The sequence below is a fragment of the Hippocampus comes genome, unplaced genomic scaffold (assembly GCF_001891065.2).
Source record: "Hippocampus comes isolate QL1 unplaced genomic scaffold, H_comes_QL1_v1.1 scaffold7, whole genome shotgun sequence".
In the NCBI taxonomy this organism is placed as follows: Eukaryota; Metazoa; Chordata; class Actinopteri; order Syngnathiformes; family Syngnathidae; genus Hippocampus; species Hippocampus comes.
Genome location: NW_017842060.1, coordinates 6778490 through 6789050, shown reverse-complemented (window position 1 = coordinate 6789050; position 10561 = coordinate 6778490). Strand labels below are relative to the sequence as shown.

The 10561-nt window shown below is 38.5% G+C and overlaps 1 long non-coding RNA gene across 2 annotated transcripts in view; it reads right to left on the bottom strand.

The window, feature by feature from the left end:
* The window catches only part of LOC109511103 (uncharacterized), a 31252-nt gene extending 20874 nt beyond the window's left edge, over positions 1-10378 (bottom strand). The window contains exons 1-2 of one of the 2 annotated variants that reach the window (XR_002167248.1): positions 10165-10378; positions 9067-9170 (exon numbers count right to left, since the gene is read on the bottom strand). This is a non-coding gene — a long non-coding RNA (uncharacterized LOC109511103). Of the gene's footprint in view, positions 1-3738; positions 3820-9066; positions 9313-10164 lie in introns of those variants that run through there. The other variant, XR_002167247.1, reaches the window with a different exon arrangement.
* Between the last annotated feature and the right edge of the window lie 183 nt (positions 10379-10561).

The window sequence follows — 10561 nt, the reverse complement described above, 5'->3', positions numbered from 1 at the left end:
TTTTTTTGTGTGTGTGTGTGTGTGTGTGTGTGTGTGTGTGTGTGTGTGTGTGTGTGTGCGTGCGCGCGTACATAATGAGTTGATCTGAACTGAGAGTAGATTGGAAGGAAATTGGTGGGTTGGAAAGGAAGGTCATTCTGATGACTATTTGGGGGGACTGTTAACTCGTGGTGTTGCTTTTTCCGCAAGGAGACGCAGACGTTCAACTTGTACAAAGAAACTGAAAAAGGGCAGGAATGGCGTCATCAATTGTGGAGCATCTGCCTACTCCACATGGTTGTCTACCTCGTCCTCTCTGTCTGCCTCTGCTGTTTAGTGTTTTCCAGACCAAAGGTGATTGCGGCTGTGAGGTGGCGGCCAAGAGACTTGAGACGCCTTACGGTGCAATAACAGTCAACTATTTCCATTGATGTTCAAACGAAGCAAGCGATCCTTGCATATGTTCTGAAGCCACACTTAAAGTGGCGTTTTTAAAATTTGTGATCATGTCTCAAGTACTTTTGATGTGCTCGAGGTGACAGATTGCTACTTTAACTGGCTGAAATGAGCATTTTCCGATGATTTTTAGGGATCATTTCCTTCCTAGATGACTGCACTTCATTGAACAGGAAATTATAAAGGTACACAGATCATTCTCAAAGACATTCTAAGCTGTTCTCACCACAATTTAGTAGGAAATCGTACTGAACATTGAACATTGCCATAAATATAGGCTTTCGAATACCATGTTACAATTCCCTCGGATGCAGTGAAAAGTGATCTCTTTTTAAATACATCCATCCATTTTCCGATCACAAGGGTCGCAGGGGGTGCTGTAGCCAATCCCAGCTGTCTTCGGCCAGTAGGCGGGGGACACCCTGAACCGGTTGTCAGCCAATCACAGGGCACACAGAGACGAACAACCATCCGCGCTCACACTCACACTTTGGGACAATTTCGAGTGTTCAATCAGCCTGCCATGCATGTTTTTTGGGAATGTAGGAGGAAACCGGAGTACCCGGAGAAAACCCACGCAGGCCCGGGGAGAACATGCAAACCCCACACAGGGATGCTGGAGCTGGAATTTAACCCGGTACCTCTGCACTGTGAGGTCGACGCCCTAACCACTGGCCCACATGTCAAGTGAAAATAAGTCTTCAAAATTTGACATCTCAGTGTTGGTAACACCCTGCCAAATTTAAACTACCGGTATTATCTAAAATGCAACTTCAAAATCTCAGACATGAAACCGCATCCCACCGAAAAGTTAAATGGTGGAAGAAGGGCGACACATGCCAAAACAGGGTTTGCAATGGCGGATGTAAAATATTGAAATATCGTCGTGTAGTATTGTATTGTACACTAATTGAGGGAAGACACCTTTCATATAACTGAAGAGACAACCGTTGGACTTAAGCATACATGACATGATAGAATGTAAATATTTTTTCAATAATGCATAAGCTGAGTTTTTCCCATTTTTTTTCAAATAAGCAAACACTGATTCACAAACTCATCGCTGTATATTGTTGTACGTGCGCATTTATTGTCTTGAAAATAGAATCATTGTTACATGCCAAGTGAAACATTTTAATTAGATCAGTTTGTCAAGCATTTCCTTGAGATTTTAGATTAATGTTGAATTTGTGGTTTTCAGTATCTGGTCCTCCTGTTAATAATCGGCACCAAAAAAAAAAATCATGTTTTCAGGCAACCCCCAATTGTTAGATGAATCAGTCATTTTGGTGCATGACTTAAGTGTGATATCCTACTAAATTCTCATGAGAATAGACTTAATGTGTAGACTTGTTTCGCATCAACGATGTAAACTTGAATGTTGTTTGTCGACAAATGAGGCTGTTAATTGTGGAATTAGTATCGTGAAGACTTGACTGACAAGGCACCAAAGCAAATCACTGAGAGAGAGAGAGAGTGAGGGAGAGAGAGAAGTCAAGAGTGGTACTGAGCAAGCCAGGAAACAGTTAAGTGTCAGAAAGAGAGCGAGAGATGAGATGTTGTCTGGATGGCAGTAAAGATGAACAGAAATGGAAAGGGAGGTAAAGTGGTTGAGAAAGTGGAAATGAAGTATGAGACGCAGACAAAAGAAAGTGAAGTATGTGCTAAAAGAGAGAGAACTGAGAGGAGAAAATATCCGCCATTGTACAAAGCTTTCATGGTGTGACGCCAACCTTTATTTTATTATTATTATTTTTTTAGCCAGAGAGCTAGTAGATGATTTGTGGTGTTCCGTTCAAAGTATTTATTTACTGCTGCTACTATTTTTATTTTTGAGTTTGTATTTTAATTGTGTTAATTGCTTTCGACGCTGCCGTCACTTCTTTTTCCCCAAAGGACAAAGTACTTCCTGCCAAATAAGTGAACTCCAATGCAAAGTCCGCATGGGTTTTTACCAAATACTGACCAGAAGAGCATGTTTTGAGGAAAGTGAATCGCAAGTGAGAGAAAAGTTCTCATGACACAATGTAACTACAGTTGTCATCTTGCATCAAAAAACAAATGCACGTCATAACACCAGAGGCGGATTTGAGGGTGTCTGTCTGTCCAGAGGGGTCATGTCCATCCACTGCAAGCTTGACAACTACACACCAAAGGTGTACTCAACCTAACAAATACATTGTCAGTGTAACAGCTGTTTTTTTTTTTTATATATATATATATATATATATGAGTTGTGTTTTTGAGTGGCTATAGGGGGCGCTATGGTATAGCAGTTCACTTTTGTGTGCTCATTTATACTGTACAGAGGGAGACTGGCACAAGACATCACGTGAATGGGGCCGAGCAGTCTAAAGAAGCGGCATTGCGGGTCTTCCGTAATAGGAAAGTCCACAATTGGATGTTTCCCCATTTTGGCTTCACTGTATCAGCCAATTTATGCGTGCTGAACCGCAAATAAGCTGAAATTTACTCCATGTTATTCACTGAGAATTCAGAAAAGTCCAAAAATGTATTTTCCGTTACTGTCAACTCACACTGGTGACAGATCATTATGGCTGGTGGTACAGATCCTTTTCATGTCATAGTTATTATGTATGATTACTATTAGTTAGGAGAAATGATTTTAAACCCACACAGATTATTTCAACTGTTAAAGTTCTGAAAAAATTGTCAACCTTTGCCCTATAAGATTTTGCAAATAAAAACGACATTGCCAATTTCGACAGAATAGTATCACATGAAGAGCTTGGCATTTGGTGCAGATAATTGTAATAATAATAACATTTTGGCAGCATCCGATTCAAGCCGAGTGAAGCCAAAGTGCACCTTCTGGCTCGCATTGATAAAACATGAAAATTGCAATTAAAGGGTGTTGGTCAGCTCGGCCCTTTGTCTATTTTTAGCGACTTGACTTTAAAGCCACGGTTTATATCGACAGGACTGACGCATACAAAAAGTAAATTCTGGTGCTCGGCATCCAGTCATGAATGACTGGATGCTTGTCCTTCCCCCAACCACCAGGTGATCCCAGTCTCCCACTGTCTAAACTTTTTTTGTTTATAAGCTGATGTGCACCAACACATGCTTTTTGTGCTACTTGGATTGTAGAATACGAGTGGGCCCAGTACGGACCCATTTGATCTAGTTTGACTCCAGGAGAACTTTGTAAGATCTAGATAAAAGCTCCCCCAGCTCTGATGTAGAGACACCAAATATTTAAAGTGATCCCACTCTGGCTTGATATGTATATTAGCTCGCCGGCTGTGTATATAAACAGTGAAGCTAGCTGCTAGCGCCTACCTTGAGCTGTGCCTTGGCGTCCAGCAGCTGCCTCACTCTCTCTCTTTCCCTCTCCGTATTTATGTGTGTTTTAAATCCCATCTGTAAGTAAACCAAATATCATCGTCACTATGCAGTCATGCAAAACCATGTCAGCTTGCTATTAGTGGTATATTATAAAGAGACTCCCGCCCTTTGAGTTCAACACAGCAAGTTTTCAATGAGCAGAATCCATTAAGGATTGTTATCAGGGTGGGAGGGATTATGTTTGCTCGTTTTTGTTTTGTTTTTTCGGGGGTGGTGGGAGGTGTTAGATCAATGCTGTAACCCAGGGGTGGGGAACCCACAGGCCGTGGGTCATATTCAGTATAGGAAATAAGGATTTGATCCCCTGCTGAATTTCACAAGGAAATCACATACACTCAAGATGAATAATACACACACAACCATAAGAACTGATACAAGTCAGCATTAAGGATGGATTTTCAAAATGTTAATGTCATTGAAACAAGAAAAAATGTTGCGTATTGGTATATATTGGCAGAAAGTAATAAATATGCATGGGTGCCTTGAGATACAAGTCTGATATATTTCTGTCACCACATTTGTAACTCAAAACATCCTTACCCATTGAAGTGAATGAAACTGCCATTAATTCAGTCCAACCTGTCCCCGGCAAGTGACGAAACTTAAAATTCAGGAGGGGATCACATAATTATGTTTTATGCCCATTCATGCAATTGTCAAAACAAAACAAAAAAACAAATAAGACTCTTAATATATCACCCCCATAATATGTAAAAATAAACATCTGTCTACTCCCCCTGCCGTAAAGTCTACCAAGTGTACGTCATTGTCACAGTTGTAATCACTGTCATTTTGTTTCTTCCGTATATTTCCCCATCTTCTATAGGGGGTGGTGATGCACATGATTTGTTTTTTTGTTTTTTTTAAATAGCTAGGAATGTTGAATTATTTTTGATAAGCTCTCATGTCAAGCTCACAGTCGCACTTCATACACACACACACACACACACACACACACACACACACACACAGTATTTGTTAAAAAGCTGTCTTGTCCTTTTTATTTTTTTTATTTTTACTTAGGCTGTATTGTGTTTACCAAAAGTCTTTAGTGATGATGATTATGACAATGATTATTTAATTTGGTTTTTTTTTTTTTTTTTTTAATGATCATTGTTATTTGACTGCTCATATAATGTAAGATTATCATGATGTTTTTCAAATGATTTTATTTCTGAGTTGTTATGGATACTATTCAGGGCAAAGATGACACCAAATTGAACAAATAGTTAATCCACAGTGGAACCTCCAAAGTTGAAGAGTGTGATTATAATCACTGACCTTTTTGCAACATAGGAAAAGGGTGTGGCTGCTCAGTAGAGTAGTTTTTTTTTTTTTTTTTTTTGGTTTCATACTTCGATGGACATCGATATGAAATAGTTACTTCAAGCGTTACCTGTACAGTCAATAAATGGATATTTCACTTGGTATTATTTCCTATGAGAGGGAAATAGTTTTGAATTTGTAACGACTTGAAAGTCCACCTTTCCATCACAGAAATTCCTCAACTTCCGAGGTTCTACTTCAGGTGATAGCCGGGTGGATGTGCAGCTCTGGCTGCAAATGATGTCCGCCCGATTTTAGCCGCTACTTAAACTCAACATTAATAGCGTTGTGATGATGCATTGTTGTGGATTGATCCGAAATCTTGATGGTTTTATAACTCATTGCCCCAAATATGGGTTATAAATTTTGTGCTGTTCCTTTCTTGTCCTCCCCTCCTCCACAAACACAACTTTTGAGTTGACATGTTATTTTTTAAATTTTGTGTTATGATTATTTTTGTATTCTTCCTTTTGTTTGTTTGATGCTGTAGTAGGTGAACTGATCGGTCAAACACAAGAGCTTTTCTTTTGTTTTCCAAAAGCTGTCATACTGATGTTGCACTTGTAATGGGTTTTTGTTATGATTATAATTTTATTATTTGTTCGTGTCTTGCGTTGCATACTCCCCCCGTATTTTTTAAGTTGTCTTGAGCGTTTTTTTTTGTTATTTATCTGTGACACAGCAAGAATATTGAACGATGTATTTTCTTCACTGATTATATATATTTATTATTGATGCGTGTCTTTTGAGTTGTATTTTTTTATTTTTTTTTACTTGAGAAGCGAGCAGTCAAAGTATATCATAATAATAATAATAATAATAATAATAATAATAATAATAATAATATACCATACCTAAATTTATCGAAATACAAACACCCCGCCAGCACACTTAGCTTTACTGGCTTAAACTCGTCCATTTTATTTTGTTTTATTTACTCTGTACCCCAACAACAAACAAATATCTGCCATATTTGGAATTGTGTCCAATTCTTTATTTTATTTTTATCACCCATTTCCTGTTCATGCCGAGTTTTTTAAATATTTTTGATTTATTCTGTTTGGCTGTAGCTTCACCTAAGTAGTTTTTCCACTATAAAGACGAGAGAGAACTAACAGACTGTTAGTTCCCTTTTTTTCTTCTTTTTTTTCCCACCATGAAGATGTATGTATCAAGTCTCACAGCTTTACTGCCCTTTTTTTTCTTGCTGTATTTCGCCTCCCCCCCACATCCCTCAGTTTCATTTCAAAGAAGAATAAATGCCATTATATTGTGAATACCTCAGGATTCTTTTGATGAGAAACAAACAATAAAACACCAAAAAATCATACAAATAAAAACATAAAAAGCTGATGTGTTGTAGTTTTATTTTTAATTTTTTAAAGCCTTTGCGTTTAAAAGGTCTGACAATTTTCTTTTCCATAGACTCCTATTTTGAGGTTAGTGGGTCATAGAAAAATGCTAGCTGCTGCTATTTTCTTTTATCTATCACGAAAACCCAGTTTTGACTTTTTGGTCACATTTGTTTTAATGATTTTTTTTTAATCTATATGTAATATCATTATTGGGGTGTTGGTTTCTGATTAAATTTGTACCTATGCTAACACAGTCATAATGACTGTGTAGCAAGTGTTACGAAAACCATTTGTAGGACAAAAATATGTGCCCTCTTAGTTTTCTGCGCTGTATGTGACCTCTAACTGTCATATTAGTGTACCAGTTCTTGAGTGCACTCTTGAGTGCTTGGGTGGGATGGTCTGACGGTAGTGATGAATGATATACCTTGACACACCGATGCAGTCATTGGCAGAAAACTTTTTTTCCAGCTTTTGTGTATAGTGTCTCTTAATTGTAGACTCTATACATACATGTGTGCAACCCACCTGTTACATCAGTCCCTCTGTCATGTGACAAAACCAAATGTGGCTTCCCCCTTCTTCACTGTAACTTTCCAGTTACTCGCAGGACATGACTGCACGTGCTCTTTCCTTAAGGAAGCTTACATAACTGATTAGATTTTTTTTTTTTTAGGTGTATTGCATTGCTCCATCCAGACGCCTTCATGTGCTTTACAAACCCGTTTTGTCTGCATACTTGTTTTTGTCTTCCAACACTGCACAGGCGTGTCATTGTGCTGCAAAGCAGGAAGTCATATGTGAAGTGGTGCAACAACAAGAAAACTGTTGCCCTGCGGCTGTGTGAAATGAACTAACAGGATGATGGCTGACAGACTCCATCTGATGTTTTGGCATGATGCAAATGGGACTGGTGTGTAACCCTGATTGACTTAGTCCGAAACAAAATTAATCATTTAAACTGCGGGAAAAAAAAGAAACATTTCCCCGAAGAGGTTGTATTTAAGTTTAACTGTGTGAAACGTCAGTGAATCTCATGACACGAAAGCTGAGTAAACGTCTAGAGCATGGGTGGGCAAGCTATGACCCGTGAGCTCCACATGGACCGATCTGTCCAGTTATTTGGCCCGCTGAGTATTTACATGATCAAGAGTCCTGTAATGTTTTGTTTTACTTCACCCTTTTCCCATGAAAGTTGTTAACTATATTTGTTACTTTTTGTATCAAATTCCCAATTTAAAAAAATCAGTCAAGGTTAAATGTACAAAATATTTAGAATATTGGCATTTGTTTATTTAATATTTGATGAATATTTTATAACTCAACTACACATATTAAAATGATGACATGACAAATCACTGGGTCAAATGTTTAAAATGTGGCTTAACAGATTTTAAAATCACTGGTCACTTTTTTTAATAATTGGAAGGGTCGGAAATGTCACTAAATTCCCAACAGTGACTGTGCTTTTGTAAACTCGCTCCACTGTTTTAGCAGCCATGTTTGTAGCGTAAGTAATGCATGCCAGCGAGCATGCGCTTTGAACTAGTGGCGTGTGGATCAATCCAAAGATCGATAATTTCATGACCAAATCATTATCAATATCGGATAGATACGCGTCATTTCAGTTTCGTTCTTGTCAAATGCAATTTCGCGTCCAACAGGAGACAGCCATGTTGCCGACCTTGCCACTTTGGTCTAAGATAAACAGTGTTTAACTCGTTTTTACACTTCAAAACACCATTTTAAAATATTTCCTAAAACATTGCCTGAACGGCTCTTAACTCTACGCACACACACATGGTTTGAGCATAAAAAATGTGTGTTCGGCGTCATCCTGTCGTGTTGCAACAAGCCAGCAACACCGCCTATGCGGTCCGCTTCCACCCTTGGTTGGTGCGCAGCTAATGACAGGCTTTGAAAAGGTTTTACACCCCAGCAGCAGAAAAAAATGAACAGACCCCGCCTTACGTTACCTCTTCTTCTCTTCTCCATTTTTAAGAGGGTCTGACCATATATGGTTAGGGAATTAAGACCAAAAGCTCATTGGTCGGGTGCAGGTAGACACTTTTACCTGATTTGACGTACAGTACGTACTTACGTATGAAGTGACATCACAACCACGTCTCCTTCCTTTTCACCTTGTTTACTAAACGTACCAATGATAACTAAGAAAACAAAAAAATATTTATATTACATTACCTTTTTAAAATAATTGTTCCATTAATTAATTTAATAAAATAAATAGTAAAATTAAGAAATGTTACATATAGTCAACAATTTTTCATTTATTTCGTTTAATAATCATGTTTAATGTCAATAAGGACCTAAACCATGTACATGAAGACAATTTTATTGCATAATTGGATGATTGATTCTTGATGATGAATTAAAACATGAAAATGAATCATTTTTGCATCTTTTACACATTACGTTTATATACATTTAAACTTTTATTTTACATTCAAACTTTTCTTTGTCATTTGTCAGCAAAGATGGATTACTTTTAATGCATTTCGCAATGTCAGCCTCTTAAACGTGTGGTCCCCGCTAACCCACTTTTGTATATACTTGCACCTACCCTGGTCTTGCTGCAGGTATGGACAAGTCTCTGCATTCCAACACAAAAACAGCCCCTTGTCTTCCTGGATCTTGAAGCTTGGAAATCTATGGCCTGTGGGCCATCTGCGGCCCGCCATGCAAATAGAAAAAAAAAAACTATATAAAAGCCATATAACAATTTGGTTTCAGACATACAAACATCCAGCCATCCATCCAGTTTCTAATCTCCTTCTCAACATGATTGTCACGGCTGTGCTGGAGCTTATTCCAGCAGTCTTCAGGCAGCAGGCGGGGGACACCCTGAAGTGATTGCCAGCCAATCGCAGGGCAGACATATAAAACATTCACAATCAAATTCACACCGAAGGACAATTGAGATTTTTGATTAAACCTACTTGTATATGGAATGTGGGAGTAAGTGCAGTAGCGGAGAAACCCCACAAATGCGCTGATACCTCATGAATGCGTTGTTTAATATATTTATATATATTTTTTATACATTTCGTATGGCCCTACCCGCTCCGACTGTAGAAAATGAAGTGTTTACCATCTGTACAATAATTTACAATTGAAACATTTTACATAGAAATGTAACTGTATTTGTTGATTTTAATCATTTGGGCAATGTAGTAAATTTTTTGTTTGTTTATTTTTTATTTGCGAGAACCGAAATATTGGGATTTTACGAGCGGCTCTTGAACGCCACTCCCTAAAGCAGAGGTGGGGACAGTGAAAAAGGGACTTGATTAAAAAACAAAACAAAACATTTTGCTGCTGAGAAATCCCCGACATATTTTGATACACGTGTTATAAATGATATAAAAATATGCGAGTAGCAACACAAGCTCTTTAGATGGAGGGCGTGAAAAGCGGGGCGAAGCGTTCAAATCACTTGCGGAAAAAATAAAACTCTTGTAAAAATCTCTCTTTTGGGGCACGTATTAAAATACATAAATAAGTATATGGAGGTCATTTGACAAGGTTGCTTTCAAACAAACAAACAAAAAAGACAACATGTGTTTTGAGTGGTTGCGACAATAAGATTAGATTTTACGAGCATTTCCTCCACGCCTCACAGTTAGGAAAAAAAAAAAAGAGGGCGTTGCTTTAAACTCACCTGCTGGAAAAAAATAAAAGTGTTGCAGCTGAGAGGCGAGAGGGAGTCTTCGCTCTGCGCAGCAGGAGCCCGTGCAGCCGAGAGGAGAAGAGGGTCCACCCTTCCAGCGGAGCCGCATCCGTCATCAGCCCGACTTTGGCTGCCTCAAAGACGGACACGAAAGAGACGCCGAGCCGCTTTCACCTCAAGTGCCTTCTCCTGCAGCTCAAAAACCAGGTATGGCCGCTTGTTCATTTAAATCGTATTTTTATTCTCGTATAGTCTTGATGTTGTAACGAAAAGTCACGTAAACATGAGGTAAAAATATTAAATTGCGACGCAGGTGTTCATCAGGAGACGAGATTTTTGCGCATGCGCACTTTACTCACCATGAAAGGCCAAAATGTTTGCTCTACAA